This window comes from Oncorhynchus tshawytscha, linkage group LG10 (genome assembly GCF_018296145.1).
Source record: "Oncorhynchus tshawytscha isolate Ot180627B linkage group LG10, Otsh_v2.0, whole genome shotgun sequence".
In the NCBI taxonomy this organism is placed as follows: domain Eukaryota; kingdom Metazoa; phylum Chordata; class Actinopteri; order Salmoniformes; family Salmonidae; genus Oncorhynchus; species Oncorhynchus tshawytscha.
Window position 1 is genome coordinate 70,452,938 of NC_056438.1, and position 18,504 is coordinate 70,471,441.

Consider the following 18,504-nt stretch of genomic DNA (forward strand, 5'->3'; position numbering starts at 1 on the left):
GATGTCCTGTGATTGGTCCATAGGGTTTTTGATGTGGGAGCAGAACCATACAGAGTTCTGCAAACTAACTGGCCACAAACTGGTTGAATCAATGTTGTTTCCACGTCATTTCAACAACAACAACTGATTGGATTTGCAAAAAGTAATCAACATAAGGGGATTTCTTCATTTTTTCACCCAAATTTTAATCTAAATCCAATGACATGGTAAATGTTTAGTTGATTTAATGTTGAATTCACGTTAGTTGACAACTAAACCAAGTGTAACTCATAACTTGATATTGAACTGTGGGTATTGTGTATTCCTACTAGAATGTAATGGGTTTGGAACTTCAGATGAGATGACAGGATTTGGAACTTCAGATGGGATGACAGGGTTTGGAACTTCAAATGGGATGACAGGATTTGGAACTTCAGATGGGATGACAGGGTTTGGAACTTCAGATGGGATGACAGGATTTGAAACTTCAGATGGGATGACAGGGTTTGGAACTTCAGATGGGATGACAGGATTTGAAACTTCAGATGGGATGACAGGGTTTGGAACTTCAGATGGGATGACAGGATTTGGAGCTTCAGATGGGATGACAGGGTTTGGAAATTCAGATGGGATGACAGGGTTTGGAACTTCAGATGGGATGACAGGGTTTGGGAACTTCAGATGGGATGACAGGGTTTACTGAACTCTATATCTCTGACTGTGAGTGGGAGGTGCTAATGATGCCTGTAAGGGAAGTTATACCATGCGGTCAGACCATTCCTAAGGGAATTTACAGTATAAACTGGGTGGTTCAAACCCTGAATGCTGATTGTCAGACAGCCAATACCACAGGTATGACAAGACATTTGTTTTTACTGCTCTAATTCAGTTGGTAACCAGTTGATAATAGCAATAAGGCACCTCAGGGGTTTGTGATATATGGCCAATATACCACGACTAAGGGCTGTGTCCAGATACTCCGCGTTGCGTGGTCCATAAGAACAGCCCTTAGCTGTGGTATATTGGTCATATACCACACCCCCTCGTGCCTTATTGCTTAATTATGTCATGGGGTGAGACCATTCTCATAAAGAGCTGAACGTGTGAAGGAGGAGGAGTAGTTGCTAGATGACCATGCTTGCTTGAATGGACCAAATTGGATGAGCTTTGTGGTCTTAATGAGGTGTACGGTTAAGGTTAGTGGCTATAATCACAAGATAGAGTTGTACTTGTGTCCTTTCTAGCATGACCAGATAGTGATGACCAGAGGGAGGCTTGAGAGAAGAGGGGTCAACATCAGGCAGCTTTATTGGGCTAAATCCCACAGACAGAGACTCTGAATATATTGTAGACTAAAGCCCGGGCTGCCAACATCCCACCCACTCTCAATGTTTGTGTTCATCAGACTTACAGCCTACTGCGGATCCCTTAAGCACCCAACATGGTCCTTAGTGGCAAGGAAAACTGCTCACTTACTGCTGGCATTCCTGGGGCCGGCAGAGTGATTTACCCATTATTATTTATTTATTGTTTACAACTCCCCCCTTTTCTATCAGGGCCATCGAGTTCCAATGGCCTTTAACAGCCTTTGGTTGCAGTTGTTTATGTTTGTGTCAAAAGAGACAGGCAGGAGAGAGAGAAGAGAGAGAGAGGGGAGAGAGAGGGGAGAGAGAGAAGAGAGAGAGAGAAGAGAGAGAGAGGTGAGAGAGAGGGGAGAGAGGGGGACATGGAGTGAAGTGCAGAGAGAGATAAGGGAAGATGGGGAGCAAGAGGACAAGTCAGAAAGGGTAGAGCAAGGAGGAGAGAGTGAGACAGAAAGTAGAAAGAGAGAGACATGGAGTCTGAGGGAGTGTGAATGGTTTCCCTGTTTTGCCTGCTATGGCCACAGACAGCCTCACAGCAGCCCTGTGAGCAGGTGCTCACCCCACCACAGGGAACAACAGGAGCAGCCAGTGTTTCCCTTAGGCTCTCTTTAGACGGCACAAAACCCGCAGGCCAGAGCTATCTGAGATCCTTGGGACGACCATACCCTAACGCCTTACCCTTACCCTTACCCTTACCTTAACCCTAACCTTTACCTAACCCTAACCGTTACCTTAACCATTTGAAATGTCAACTTCAATGGGGTAGGGCATCCCAAGGACCCCGCATAGCATTCACCCAAGGCAACGTCACAGGGCTGTTGACTGACATACCAAAACATTCAAACCAAAACCAATTGAAACCATTTACACTTACACGGTATATAACTTATAGCCAAGCAATTATAGCCTCTGCTACAGAATCAGTAACACATTATTTACAGCACAGGGATACAATAAATTATTCATCAATGATTAATTAAACAGTATAATTACTCAATCATAATGTAAGGAAAAATAATCATAATTTAATTTATAAATTAAGTATATACGAAACTGATTTGAAAAGCAATTAAACCAATAAAAAGGTTTCAGCTGAAGCAATCTTGTAGAGCCAGAGGGTACAGCACGGCCCATAGGGATTGTTAATGACTTTTATTGATCACAACTACGGGCTCTGTGGCTCTCAACATGGTAGCTATGTTGATCATGGTAGCTACATTGTCGCTGCATACCAAGAATGCAAGTTTGGGTTCATGTACTAAATACGTCTTTCTACTAGACGTGTGTAGGTCTGTTCGTTGATGTCCAGGAAGGCATTGCAAACATTTTCTTCTTGTTTAGTTCTGTTACACCCGGTAAACACTGATTGATTGATTTCAAAACTGCAGAGTGTGAGAAATGCTGTTTCACTTTAAGCTGTAAAACGTGTAAACACCCATTTGCATTGTGTTAGTGTTCCTAAATGCCTGATTGGTAGGAACATGGAGGCTGAGTATAAAGTGCTTGTTTATTATTTAAACTGAGGCGTTTAGGCATCAATAATAAAATAGCACTTTTTATTGTACAGTACTTCCATTTCCTACTAGAGTGGCTGATGTCTCACACATTCAGTTTGCTCCATTTCATTCATGAGTAACAGAGGTTGGTCAGTGAACCACTCGTGCATGATGTGTAGCCTTTCCTGAGACCTGAAGACTGTTATCTTCCATAGCATCCTGCAGTATTCTGTGGCAGTGCAGGGGTTAATCAGAATTTCAGAGCCAGGTTTGAAATATCCAGATGTGACAGGAAGTTGATATATAGGCTACTAAGAGAGGCCCCATAACTGATATGATATATGTCAGTGTTCTTCTGTAAGATGGACCAGGATGAAGTGTGTCCTGAGTTATAGCCACCCAGACAGTCCAGTCTGTTAGAACTGAGAGGGTGGGCTTCTTTCGCTTCCTCAGCACTACATCAACACTTTTAAATGCCTCTGTATACCTCAGGGTCTATAGGACCAGAGGGCTCTGGCTGTGCAGGCTTCTCCTCTGTGACCTATACCAGCGGGGGTCCTGGGAGCAAGGACCCCAGGCAGACGTTTTTCAGCATGAAGAGGGCAGAGGTGCTGGGCCCGTGGAGGCAGGCCATTGTGTTGCCCGTCAGAATGTAGATCTTGTTGTAAGGAGAGAAGGTACCAAAAACAAACTCTTTGGCCCAGTTCCAGTCGCCCTCTTGTACCACCTTGGTGTCCAGAGATCTGAAAGGACGGAATCTTATTCTTGCATGGGCCACACTCACATATAGAGAATATTAGCAGTCGTCTTATGTTGCTCTGGATAAAATGGTCTGCTTTATGATGTGTTATTACATTGGTAATATAAGAGAGTATTTATGTTCATTTTCATGCTCTCCTTTCATCAATAATGTCTCCCCTAAGCTTTACCCACGATCAAGAGAGCCTGATGCCCAGTATGGGGTCTCACATACCCGATGAGGGATGCTAACACGTGTATTCACTTCTGCAACATATGGCTCTCATATATCCCTCAGCCCTGGATCCCCTAGCGTAGCGACGCCTTTGCTACACTCTCATTAAAAAGAACCAGGGAGCGAATAGCACATATGGTTCAGGGCAGGTGTGTGGTGCACATTTGTGTGTGTGGGTGTGTGCTTGCGTGTATGTATATGTGTGTGTGTGGTGCACATTTGTGTGTGTGTGTGTGTGTGTGTGTGTGTGTGTGTGTGTGTGTGTGTGTGTGTACAGAGCAGGTGTTATGTGGATATTTCATGCTGAACCGTTTCGTGTTTCCCACACGTTGCCATATTGCTAGAGCCTTCGGGAGATTGTTATTCAACCAGGATGTGATTCTGATCCTAAACAATCTATGGCACTTTTTCCCAAATGGCTGGTCTGAAATGGGTGATAGATAGGTCCTATTTGGGTTGTGGCTTAATGGGCAAGAAATAGTGGCGAGAAATATTGTTTTTTGGTCTTGAGGCTCATAAGGAAATTCAAAAGACTGTAGGTAAGTCATCGTGGCACCAGAATAGTTTGGGAACGGCTGATCTAGGACCTGCACTTTTCAGAGCAAAGTCAGTGTGAACTGTATAAAGAGAAGAATACAACTTTTAATAAAACACGTGGTCCTTATCAAAACTAACCTTAATTATAAACTGGGTGGTTCGAGTCCTGAATGCTGATTGTCTGACAGGCATGGTATATCAGACCATATACCACGATTATGACAGAAAGTTTATTTTTACTGCTCTAATTACGTTGGTAATCAGTTTCTAATAGCAATAAGGCACCTAGAGGTTTGTGGCATATGGACAATATTCCACAGCTAAGTGCTGTATCCAGGCACTCCTCGTTGCGTTGTGCGTAAGAACAGCCAGTAGCCGTGGTATATTGGCCATATACACCACCCCGCGGGGCTTATTGGTTAATTATACCACAGGGTTCTTATCAAAACTTCCAGACATAGGACGGAGAGTTACTCCTTTGTGGAAAGCACTTTTAAAATGCTTCACATAGCCTTTAGGTCACTTCCACAGCTTTACTATCTTTATGAGTTGACTATAACACCTTTATATCACAATAATGCAAATATATACAGACAGTTCTTCTGAATATGGATACGATAACTTTATCTTTGTCTTCTCTGCTCTCTGGAAAGATGACAGCTATTCCCATGGCTGTGTCTTATCTCTTGTGCTCATTTGCATGACAGTAGCTGTCCACTTCATGTGCCTCACTCTGACTCAAACCTTTTCAAAATCCTAGTTTGTCTTTGCACTTGACTTCTTGCTTCTTATGGAGAGTAGCTGGGAGTTTATTGCAGTCTGAACGTTTGCCACTTTACCAATCCAAGAGAGAGTTCACAGAGCCTGTAAGCCAAAGAAAGGCATTTAAAAGGCATTGTAGCCTAAATAAAGAGCTGGAGAAGGATTTTATTGGGAGACAGAGGCACAGCAGTGTCTTTTGTCTTGACTGCTGGAGAAGGGTTTTAGTCTGATTGTGTGTTTGCTGAAGATAATTTCACTCCACCTCCTCATCCCCTCCTCACCCGTCCCTTGTTCCCTTCCTCCTCTTCTCCCTCCACTTTTAGACATCAAGGTTGTCTCTTAATGATGTCTTTTCATCAGGAGGATAGTCCCAACTGAGAGAGGAACAACAGAGCAGAGCAGCAACACAATGATGGCTACCTGAGAGAAGGGAGGGGAACACATTCCGGGGAGAGGTTATCTCTGTGTGTGTAGGTGTGTGTGTGTGTGTGTGTGTGTGTGTGTGTACATTTTTCGAGTGTGTGTACATGTGTAACCTGGTGCACATGCAGTACCTGTACAGACCGAATATGGTCACTTTGCTATCATAAAGTCTATATTTATCCTCATTACAAGCCATCAAAACAGAGGGTATAGCTTGTTCTCTACTACTGTATAGGTGCTCAGGGGAAACCTTGTCTGAAGCTATCTGTATAGAACTGGAGCACTTTGTGGTAATATTTGCAGTGAAGGAATTAGAATATACAGTATTTAGTAAGGTTAGGGTGGGCCATTTTATACTTTATTACATGGACGGTTTCACACACATACAGAGCCTTCGGAAAGTATTCAGACCCCTTGACTTGTTCCACATTCTGTTACGTTACAGCCTTATTCTAAAATGGATTAAATAAATAAAAATCCTCATTAATCTACACCCAATACCTCATAATGACAAAGCGAAAACATGTTTTTAGAAATGTTTGCAAATTTATGAAAAAACTACAACAGAAATACCTTAGTTACCTACATATATATTCAGACCCTTTGCTATGAGACTCAAAATTGAGCTCAGGTGCATCTTGTTTCCATTGATCATCCTTGAGATATTTCTACAACTTGATTGGAGCCCATCTGTCGTAAATTCTATTGATTGGACATGATTTGGAAAGACATACATTTGACTACATAAGCTTTCACAGTTGACAGTGCATGTCAGAGCAAAAACCAAGCCATGAGGTCGAAGGAATTGTCCATGGAGCTCAGAGACAGGATTGTGTCTAGGCTCAGATCTGGGGAAGGGTACCAAAAGATTTCTTCAGCATTGAAGGTCCCCAAGAACACAGTGGCCTCCATCATTATTAAATGTAAGAAGTTTGGAACCACCAAGACTCTTCCTAGAGCTGGCCGTCCGGCCAAACTGAGCAATCGCGGGAAAAGGGCCTTGGTCAGAGAGGTAACCAAGAACCCAGTGGTCACTCTGACAGAGCTCCAGAGTTCCTCTGTGGAGATGGGAGAACCTTCCAGAAGGGCAACCATCTCTGCAGCATTCCACCAATCAGGCCTTTATGGTAGAGTGGCCAGACGGAAGCCTCTCCTCAGTAAAAGGCACATGAGAGCTTGCCTGGAGTACCAAAAGGCACCTAAAGACTCCGGAGAGACCTGAAAATAGCTGTGCAGCAACGCTCCCAATGCAACCTGACAGAGCTTGAGAGGATCTGCGGAGAAGAATGGGAGAAACTCCCCAAATACAAGTGTGTCAAGCTTGTAGCGCCATACCCAAGAAGACTCAAGGCTGTAATCGCTGCCAACGATGCTTCAACACAGTACTGAGTAAAGGGTCTGAATTCTTATGTAAATGTAATATTTCATCTTTTTATTATTTATACATTTGCAAACATTTCTAAAAACCTGTTTTTGCTTTGCTTTCTAATTGAAAACCCTGTCTTATCTTTTACCTGATAACAAAATGTCGGTGGGCTTGACATCTCAGTGTTGTGGAATGAAATATCATTCAGTGATCTGGCTATTTGGGCTTGACATCTCAGTGTTGTGCTGCATGTACAGATCTATGGGCTTGACATCTCAGTGTTGTGCTGCGTACTCTATGGGCTTGACATCTCAGTGTTGTGCTGCGTACTCTATGGGCTTGACATCTCAGTGTTGTGCTGCGTACTCTATGGGCTTGACATCTCAGTGTTGTGCTGTGTACTCTATGGGCTTGACATCTCAGTGTTGTGCTGCGTACTCTATGGGCTTGATATTTCAGTGTTGTGCTGTGTACTCTATGGGCTTGACATCTCAGTGTTGTGCTGCGTACTCTATGGGCTTGACATCTCAGTGTTGTGCTGCGTACTCTATGGGCTTGACATCTCAGTGTTGTGCTGCGTACTCTATGGGCTTGTCAACTCAGTGTTGTGCTGCGTACTCTATGGGCTTGACATCTCAGTGTTGTGCTGCGTACTCTATGGGCTTGTCAACTCAGTGTTGTGCTGCGTACTCTATGGGCTTGACATCTCAGTGTTGTGCTGCGTACTCTATGGGCTTGACATCTCAGTGTTGTGCTGCGTACTCTATGGGCTTGACATCTCAGTGTTGTGCTGCGTACTCTATGGGCTTGACATCTCAGTGTTGTGTTGCGTACTCTATGGGCTTGACATTTCAGTGTTGTGCTGTGTACTCTATGGGCTTGACATCTCAGTGTTGTGCTGCGTACTCTATGGGCTTGTCAACTCAGTGTTGTGCTGCGTACTCTATGGGCTTGACATCTCAGTGTTGTGTTGCGTACTCTATGGGCTTGTCAACTCAGTGTTGTGTTGCGTACTCTATGGGCTTGTCAACTCAGTGTTGTGCTGCGTACTCTATGGGCTTGTCAACTCAGTGTTGTGTTGCGTACTCTATGGGCTTGTCAACTCAGTGTTGTGTTGCGTACTCTATGGGCTTGTCAACTCAGTGTTGTGTTGCGTACTCTATGGGCTTGTCAACTCAGTGTTGTGTTGCATACTCTATGGGCTTGTCAACTCAGTGTTGTGTTGCGTACTCTATGGGCTTGTCAACTCAGTGTTGTGTTGCGTACTCTATGGGCTTGTCAACTCAGTGTTGTGTTGCGTACTCTATGGGCTTGACATCTCAGTGTTGTGTTGCGTACTCTATGGGCTTGTCAACTCAGTGTTGTGTTGCGTACTCTATGGGCTTGTCAACTCAGTGTTGTGTTGCGTACTCTATGGGCTTGTCAACTCAGTGTTGTGTTGCGTACTCTATGGGCTTGTCAACTCAGTGTTGTGTTGCCTACTCTATGGGCTTGACATCTCAGTGTTGTGCTGCGTACTCTATGGGCTTGACATCTCAGTGCTGTGTTGCGTACTCTATGGGCTTGACAACTCAGTGTTGTGTTGCCTACTCTATGGGCTTGACATCTCAGTGTTGTGCTGCGTACTCTATGGGCTTGTCAACTCAGTGTTGTGCTGCGTACTCTATGGGCTTGTCAACTCAGTGTTGTGCTGCGTACTCTATGGGCTTGACATCTCAGTGTTGTGTTGCGTACTCTATGGGCTTGTCAACTCAGTGTTGTGTTGCGTACTCTATGGGCTTGTCAACTCAGTGTTGTGCTGCGTACTCTATGGGCTTGTCAACTCAGTGTTGTGCTGTGTACTCTATGGGCTTGTCAACTCAGTGTTGTGCTGCGTACTCTATGGGCTTGACATCTCAGTCTTGTGTTGCGTACTCTATGGGCTTGACATCTCAGTGTTGTGTTGCGTACTCTATGGGCTTGTCAACTCAGTGTTGTGCTGTGTACTCTATGGGCTTGTCAACTCAGTGTTGTGCTGTGTACTCTATGGGCTTGTCAACTCAGTGTTGTGCTGCGTACTCTATGGGCTTGTCAACTCAGTGTTGTGCTGTGTACTCTATGGGCTTGACATCTCAGTGTTGTGCTGCGTACTCTATGGCCTTGACATCTCAGTGTTGTGTTGCGTACTCTATGGGCTTGACATCTCAGTGTTGTGTTGCGTACTCTATGGGCTTGTCATCTCAGTGTTGTGCTGCGTACTCTATGGGCTTGACATCTCAGTGTTGTGTTGCGTACTCTATGGGCTTGACAACTCAGTGTTGTGTTGCGTACTCTATGGGCTTGTCAACTCAGTGTTGTGTTGCGTACTCTATGGGCTTGACATCTCAGTGTTGTGCTGCGTACTCTATGGGCTTGTCAACTCAGTGTTGTGCTGCGTACTCTATGGGCTTGTCAACTCAGTGTTGTGCTGCGTACTCTATGGGCTTGACATCTCAGTGTTGTGTTGCGTACTCTATGGGCTTGACATCTCAGTGTTGTGCTGCGTACTCTATGGGCTTGACATCTCAGTGTTGTGTTGCGTACTCTATGGGCTTGACATCTCAGTGTTGTGCTGCGTACTCTATGGGCTTGTCAACTCAGTGTTGTGCTGCGTACTCTATGGGCTTGACATCTCAGTGTTGTGCTGCGTACTCTATGGGCTTGACATCTCAGTGTTGTGCTGCGTACTCTATGGGCTTGTCAACTCAGTGTTGTGTTGCGTACTCTATGGGCTTGACATCTCAGTGTTGTGCTGCGTACTCTATGGGCTTGACATCTCAGTGTTGTGCTGCGTACTCTATGGGCTTGACAACTCAGTGTTGTGTTGCGTACTCTATGGGCTTGTCAACTCAGTGTTGTGTTGCGTACTCTATGGGCTTGTCAACTCAGTGTTGTGTTGCGTACTCTATGGGCTTGACATCTCAGTGTTGTGCTGCGTACTCTATGGGCTTGTCAACTCAGTGTTGGGCTGCGTACTCTATGGGCTTGTCAACTCAGTGTTGTGCTGCGTACTCTATGGGCTTGTCAACTCAGTGTTGTGTTGCGTACTCTATGGGCTTGTCATCTCAGTGTTGTGTTGCGTACTCTATGGGCTTGTCAACTCAGTGTTGTGCTGCGTACTCTATGGGCTTGACATCTCAGTGTTGTGTTGCGTACTCTATGGGCTTGTCAACTCAGTGTTGTGCTGCGTACTCTATGGGCTTGACATCTCAGTGTTGTGTTGTGTACTCTATGGGCTTGTCATCTCAGTGTTGTGTTGCGTACTCTATGGGCTTGACATCTCAGTGTTGTGTTGCGTACTCTATGGGCTTGTCAACTCAGTGTTGTGCTGCGTACTCTATGGGCTTGACATCTCAGTGTTGTGTTGCGTACTCTATGGGCTTGACATCTCAGTGTTGTGTTGCGTACTCTATGGGCTTGTCAACTCAGTGTTGTGTTGTGTACTCTATGGGCTTGTCATCTCAGTGTTGTGTTGCGTACTCTATGGGCTTGTCAACTCAGTGTTGTGTTGCGTACTCTATGGGCTTGTCAACTCAGTGTTGTGTTGCGTACTCTATGGGCTTGTCATCTCAGTGTTGTGTTGCGTACTCTATGGGCTTGTCATCTCAGTGTTGTGTTGCGTACTCTATGGGCTTGACATCTCAGTGTTGTGTTGCGTACTCTATGGGCTTGACATCTCAGTGTTGTGTTGCGTACTCTATGGGCTTGACATCTCAGTGTTGTGTTGCGTACTCTATGGGCTTGACATCTCAGTGTTGTGTTGCGTACTCTATGGGCTTGTCATCTCAGTGTTGTGTTGCGTACTCTATGGGCTTGACATCTCAGTGTTGTGTTGCGTACTCTATGGGCTTGACATCTCAGTGTTGTGTTGCGTACTCTATGGGCTTGACATCTCAGTGTTGTGCTGCGTACTCTATGGGCTTGTCATCTCAGTGTTGTGTTGCGTACTCTATGGGCTTGACATCTCAGTGTTGTGTTGCGTACTCTATGGGCTTGTCATCTCAGTGTTGTGTTGCGTACTCTATGGGCTTGACATCTCAGTGTTGTGTTGCGTACTCTATGGGCTTGACATCTCAGTGTTGTGTTGCGTACTCTATGGGCTTGACATCTCAGTGTTGTGTTGCGTACTCTATGGGCTTGACATCTCAGTGTTGTGTTGCGTACTCTATGGGCTTGACATCTCAGTGTTGTGTTGCGTACTCTATGGGCTTGACATCTCAGTGTTGTGTTGCGTACTCTATGGGCTTGCTGCAGTTGAGTTCTGTGTTGTAACGTTTGCCCTTGCTGCGGCTCAGGACTGTGTGTGCGTTTGTGTGTGTCTTATCCGACTGTAGCATAGTACTGCACCATAAATACATACAGTACCTCTGCTGCAGACCCAGCTCCAAGTTATAAAATGTGTGTGTGATGCAGTCGCGCATGTGTATATGTGTGCATGCATGCATGTGTTCGTTGTGCGTGTGTCTGTTTGTGTGTGAGTGTGTGTGTGTGAGTGTGTGTGTCTGCCTATGTGTGTGTGTGTTCGGGCTCGGCTTTCTGTTGCCTGAGGAGATATTTCAACCGGGGCTCAAAGGCGAGCCAAGGGTACTGCTAAACACTCCCCATTAGCTAGACCAGATTAACATGTACAGTCAGAGAGAGAGAGAGGGGGGGGTGGAGAGGGTGAAGAAGAGGGAGATGGTGAGGGATTTTAAAAAGAGGGATTGTAGGGTGGAAGGGGGGGAGGGACCAGTCCAATTTGATGATGAATATGCAAATAAGGCAATTATAACCTAAGGTGTTATGTTAATTAAGGATAGAGATCTCGCCCATGTGACCTATTCTAGCTCTTATCTGCCCCTTATCAAACGTATCAGCTGTCTAACCACTCCTATAGGGCTCCTCACTGCTCAGCTCTCCTTAATAACTGACCTATGTTCAGCTGTCTAACCACTGCTATATGGCTCCTCACTGCTCAGCTCTCTTTAATAACTGTTTTGGGATCAATAATAAGCTGTCCCTAACATACAGTAGCTCTTACTGAAACAATATTTGTATTTACTTGTTTTGAATAGTTTAATTCTTTATACAGATACGTTAACCGTTTTCTTATGAGTTGCATATACAGTTGAAGTCAGACGTTTACAAACACTTAGGTTGGAGTCATTAAAACCTTTTTTTCAACAACTCCACAAATTTCTTGTTAACAAACTATAGTTTTGGCAAGTCGGTTAGGACATCTACTTTGTAATTTTTACAAAAATCATTTACAGAAAGACTATTTCACTTATAACTCACTATATCACAATTTCAGTGGGTCATAAGTTTACATATAAGTTTACATACACTAAGATAACAGTAGCTTTAAATAGCTTGGAAAATTCCAGAAAATGATGTCATGGCTTTAGATTAGAAGCTTCTGATAGGCTAATTGACATCATTTGAGTTAATTGGTGGTGTACCTGTGGATGTATTTCAAGGCCTACCTTCAAACTCAGTGCCTCTTTTCTTTGACATCATGGGAAAATCAAAATAAATCAGCCAAGACCTCAGAAAAAAAATTGTAGACCTCCACAAGTCTGGTTCATCCTTGGGAGCAATTTCCAAACGCCTGAAGGAACCACGTTCATCTGTACAAACAATAGTACTTAAGTATAAACACTATGGGACCACGCAACCGTCACACAGCTCAGGAAGGAGACGCGTTCTGTCTCCTAGAGATGAACGTACTTTGTGCGAAAAGTGCAAATCAATCCCAGAACAACAGCAAAGGACCTTGTGAAGATGCTGGAGGAAACAGGTACAAAAGTATCTATATCCACAGTAAAAACAAGTCCTATATCGACATAACCTGAAAGGCCGCTCAGCAAGGAGGACGCCACTGCTCCAAAACCGCCATAAAAAATGCCAAACTACGGTTTGCAACTGCACATGGGGACAAAGATCTTACTTTTTTGAGAAATGTCCTCTGGTCTGATGAAACAAAAATAGAACATAATAATGACCATCGTGACCATCGTTATGTTTGGAGGGGACAAAATTCACCCAACTTATTGTGGGAAGCTTGTGGAAGGCTACCCGAAACCTTTGACCCAAGTTAAACAATTTAAAGTTAATGCTACCAAATACTAATACCCACTGGGAATGTGATGAAAGAAATATAAGCTGAAATAAATCATTCTCTCTACTATTATTCTGACATTTCACATTCTTAAAAGGAAGTGGTGATCCTAACTGACCTCAGACAGGGACATTTTACTAGGATATAAATGTGAGGGAATTGTGAAAAACTGAATTTAAATGTATTTGGCTGAGGTGTATGTAAACTTCTTACTTAAACTGTAACTGCAGACATGTTTACACATTTCATACAAGTTCCACATATACTGTGACTGCAGATATATTCACCCAATGCTGGAACCCTGGAGAGAGGGAGCTGTGGGAGAGGGAGCGAGGGGTTTGAGGTGCTCTCTAGCTGGTTACTCTCCAGGCCAGAACCAGCCTCTTTATAATTGTGTACTGGCATAGACCAAGGGGGAAACTTTCTCTTTCTTCTCTTTCTATTCCTCTCTCTCCATCCCTCTTTCTCTCCCTGATAACACTCAGCACTCTGCCACTGAATCTAATGTAACCTGGGCATTAGCATATGAATTACCATGCAGATTGAAAAGTACACTAAGATATTTAGAAGAGAAAATGCCATATTCCCTTAGCTGTGATTAGGTCCCAGTCTGGGGAGACTGTTAGACACTTAAGGGAATGCTGTATTATCCAATAACACACACTCCTTGATTAGATAAAACCTGAACTCATTGATTTCTATTCTGATCTGTGTGTGTGCGTTTGTGCCATCTACCTCCAATACCCATGCCGACACACCCAACCATTTATCAGTGTCAGTCCAATAATGAAATGAGTGAATGTAATGTACTGTAGACCCAGTTATCCCAGTTTATCCCCCTCGTCTCAGGCCCTTTAGTCAATGATTTTAACCTGCAGAGAGAGAGAGAGAGAGAGAGAGAGACTGTCAATCCATCTCTCTCAGTCAACCTGATATAATGATGCTGACTTTGTATAGAGTAGTAATTGGAACATGTTGTGTTCACTAAAAGCCTGAGATTTCAAAGCAGTTGCTCACTACAATCGAGATAATGCTACGGAACACTGAGATAAGACCACAGCACAATGGAACACCGAGATAAGACCACAGCACAATGGAACACTGAGATAAGACCACAGCACAATGGAACACCGAGATAAGACCACAGCACAATGGAACACCGAGATAAGACCACAGCACAATGGAACACCGAGATAAGACCACAGCACAATGGAACACTGAGATAAGACCACAGCACAATGGAACACTGAGATAAGACCACAGCACAATGGAACACTGAGATAAGACCACAGCACAATGGAACACTGAGATAAGACCACAGCACAATGGAACACCGAGATAAGACCACAGCACAATGGAACACTGAGATAAGACCACAGCACAATGGAACACCGAGATAAGACCACAGCACAATGGAACACCGAGATAAGACCACAGCACAATGGAACACCGAGATAAGACCACAGCACAATGGAACACCTCATTCAGAATGCCAGGTTAGGAGTGCAATCAGAGCCATGATTCTCTGTCATCTGTGGAAGAGGACTGGAAAACTCTAAACGGCAGCTGACTCAGACAGCAATGTTTTAATATCCACTTCATACAGTGGTAGAAGGGTGAAAATCAAACTAATTAGTGCACTCATCTGTGGCGGTGTTTTTAAAGATATGTTTTCAACTACCTCATACCCTGCACGTTGACTAAGTACCAGTACTCATTGTATATAGCCTCATTATTGTTATTTACAGTGCATTCGGAATGTAATCAGACCCCTTGACTTTATCCACATTTTCTTACGTTACAGCCTTATTCTAAAATGGATTACATTTTTTTAAATCATCATCAATCTACACACAAGTGAAAACATATATTTAGAATGTTTTACAAATGTATTAAAATTAAAAACAGAAATACCTGATGGAAATGTTTATTCAGTCTCTTTGCTATGAGACTCAAAATTGAGCTCAAGTGCATCCTGTTTCCATTGATGAGCCTTAAGCCTTAAGCTGTTTCTACACCTTGTTTGGAGTCCCGTGGTAAATTCAATTGATTGGTCACGATGTGGAAAGGCACATACCTACCTATATAAGATCCCACAGTTGACAGTGCATGTCAGAGCAAAAATCAAGCATTGAAGTCGAAGGAATTGTCCGTAGAGCTCCGAGACAGGATTGTGTCGAGACACAAATCTGGGGACGGGTACCAAGTAATTTCTGGAGCATTAAAGGTCCCCAAGAACACACTGGCCTCCATCTGTCTTAAATGGAAGAAGTTTGGAATCACCAAGACTCCTAGAGCTGGCTGCCTGGCCAAACTGACCAATCAGGGGAGAAGGGCCTTGGTCAGGGAGGTGACCAAGAACCCAATGGTCACTCTGACCGACCTCCAGAGTTACTCTGTAGAGATGAGATAACCTTCCAGAAGGACAACCATCTCTGCAGCACTCCACCAATCAGGCCTTTATTGTAAAGTGGCCAGACGGAAACCACTCCTCAGTAAAAGGTACATGACAGCCCGCTTGAGTTTGCCAAACAAGATTCTCTGGTCTGATGAAACCAAGAATTCACTTTTTGGCCTGAATGCCAAGCGTCATGTGTGGAGCAAACCTAGTGTTATTCCTACGGTGTAGAATGGTGGTGGCAGCATTGTGCTGTGGTGTTATTCCTACGGTGTAGAATGGTGGTGGCAGCATTGTGCTGTGGTGTTATTCCTACGGTGTAGAATGGTGGTGGCAGCATTGTGCTGTGGTGTTATTCCTACGGTGTAGAATGGTGGTGGCAGCATTGTGCTGTGGTGTTATTCCTTGTGCTGTGGTGTTACGGTGTAGAATGGTGGTGGCAGCATTGTGCTGTGGTGTTATTGTAGAATGGTGGTGGCAGCATTGTGCTGTGGTGTTATTCTATGTGTGTTATTCCGGTGTAGAATGGTGGTGGCAGCATTGTGCTGTGGTGTTATTCCTACGGTGTAGAATGGTGGTGGCAGCATTGTGCTGTGGTGTTATTCCTACGGTGTAGAATGGTGGTGGCAGCATTGTGCTGTGGTGTTATTCCTACGGTGTAGAATGGTGGTGGCAGCATTGTGCTGTGGTGTTATTCCTACGGTGTAGAATGGTGGTGGCAGCATTGTGCTGTGGTGTTATTCCTACGGTGTAGAATGGTGGTGGCAGCATTGTGCTGTGGTGTTATTCCTACGGTGTAGAATGGTGGTGACAGCATTGTGCTGTGGTGTTATTCCTACGGTGTAGAATGGTGGTGGCAGCATTGTGCTGTGGTGTTATTCCTACGGTGTAGAATGGTGGTGGCAGCATTGTGCTGTGGTGTTATTCCTACGGTGTAGAATGGTGGTGGCAGCATTGTGCTGTGGTGTTATTCCTACGGTGTAGAATGGTGGTGGCAGCATTGTGCTGTGTGCATGTTTTGCAGCGGCAGGGACTGAGAGATCCTTGATGAAAACCTGCTCCAGAGAACTCAGGACCTCAGACTGGGGCGAAGGTTCACCTTCTAACAGGACAAATACCCTTAGCACACAGCCAAGACAACGCAGGAGTGGCTTCGGGACAAGTCTCTGAATGTCCTTGAGTGGCCCAGCCAGAGCCCGGACTTGAACCCGATCTGACATCTCTGGAGAGACCTGAAAATAGCTGTGCAGCGACGCTCCCCATCCAACTTGACAGAGCTTGAGAGGATCTGCCGAGAAGAATGGGAGAAACTCCCCAAATACAGGTGTGCCAAGCTTGTAGTGTCATACACAAGAAGACTCAAGGCTGTAATCGCTGCCAACGGTGCAACAAACTATTAAGTAAAGGGTCTGAATACTTATGTAAATGTTTTATTTAAAAATATATATCAATTAGCAAAATTTCTAGAAACCGGTTTTTGCTTTGTCATTATGGGGTAGATTGATGAGGGGGGAAAAAACAATTTAATCAATTGTAGAATAAAGCTGTAACGCAACAATGTGGAAAAAGATAATGGGTCTGAATACTTTCCTAATGCACCTTATTGTGTTACTATTTTCTGTTCGCTATTTTCTTTTTTTATATGATTCTTTAGCTTGTAGGTAAGCATTTCACGGTACAACTGTTGTGTTCAGCGCAACATTTTATTTTATTTATAGTGGATGTAAAATGGCACCATTTATCACACTGTAACCATGTTATTTCTCATGAGTTAACTTCCTGTCATTTGCTCACCCTCATTCAGCATTACAGTGATTTTTCTCTTTTGAGAGAGTGACTTTAATCGAATTGTTACAGTAATTCTAGTTATATGTGGTTTATATTTGAGTATATGTGCTTACAAAAAAAGCCTATTCCTGTTCTTTCCCTGTGAAACAAGAAACCCTCAAACTCCGATTGAACCTGTCCTGTCCTCTCTTCTCATCTCGCCCCCATCCCCCTCTCTGTAGAGAGACAGAGAAAGGCAAATGGAGATGGAGAGAGAAAGCCCTCCTAGTGTGTGTGTGACAGAGAGAGAGAGAGCCCTCCCTACTTTCTTTTGCATCTGCTGCTGCAATAGATTGCCATGGCCTGACATTGCTATCGGTTGCTATGGTAACACAGGGCACAGTGAAGAGTGGCTGCAGGAGAGAGAGAGAGAGAGAGAGAGAGAGAGAGAGAGAGAGAGAGAGAGACTGAGACTATGTATGAAATGTAGGTGCACACAGGTCGAAAGAAAATGTTGAGGTGACAGACAGTGACACATGGACAGACAATGACACATTCAATACCGCCTGGCACACTCTTGCCTGCATTTATCTGATCTAGGGTGCAATCATTAGTCCAACAGTTGCAATCAAGAGTTTCTATAGGACGAATTATAGGACAAATTCTTGTATATTTATCCCTGTTTCGTTCCAGAATCGGCAGAATGAATACACCCCTGATCACACGCAAACACAGTTCACTTTCATAGCAGCCACGTTGTATTCATTTCCAAGCCAAACCGTAGCATAACTGCTACACACAACCTACATCGTCGTCACCACATTAGCTAAAGTAATGTCATAGTCAACATAGCTAATACAATTAACATGTGAGTAAACCCACTACAATCATGCAGTACAGTGTACAGTCAGAAAGCAGTTTAGCAGTTACACTGGCGGGACCTGGTGGCAATAAATTAGTAAAACGAAAAGCTTACCTTGAATTGGAAAAGTTCCAGTGTTCTGTTGGATAGTAGCCACCTAGCTAACATAAAATCCCTCTTTTTGAACTGGGTGTTTGAGAAGGCTAAGCTAGCTAGCTGCATTTGCTAGCTAAGTAAGTGAAAGTTTTTTTTAAAAAGCTCTCTCTCTCTCTCGCTCTCTCTTGATTATCCTTCAGTTTTGAATAAATTAATTTGTTAAAATCTGGTCGAGGAGTGAATTTCACAACACGGATGTTACCACAAAGACCAGGGAGGTTTTTCAATGCCTCGCAAAGAAGGGCACCTATTGGTAGAAGGATCAAAATAAAAAAAAGACATTAAATATCCCTTTGAGCATGG

The 18,504-nt window shown here is 44.0% G+C and overlaps 1 protein-coding gene across 1 annotated transcript in view; it reads left to right on the forward strand.

The window, feature by feature from the left end:
• LOC112259644 (semaphorin-6B-like) overlaps positions 1-18,504 on the forward strand; it is an 84,040-nt gene that overhangs the window by 1,822 nt on the left and 63,714 nt on the right. The window lies entirely within an intron of this gene.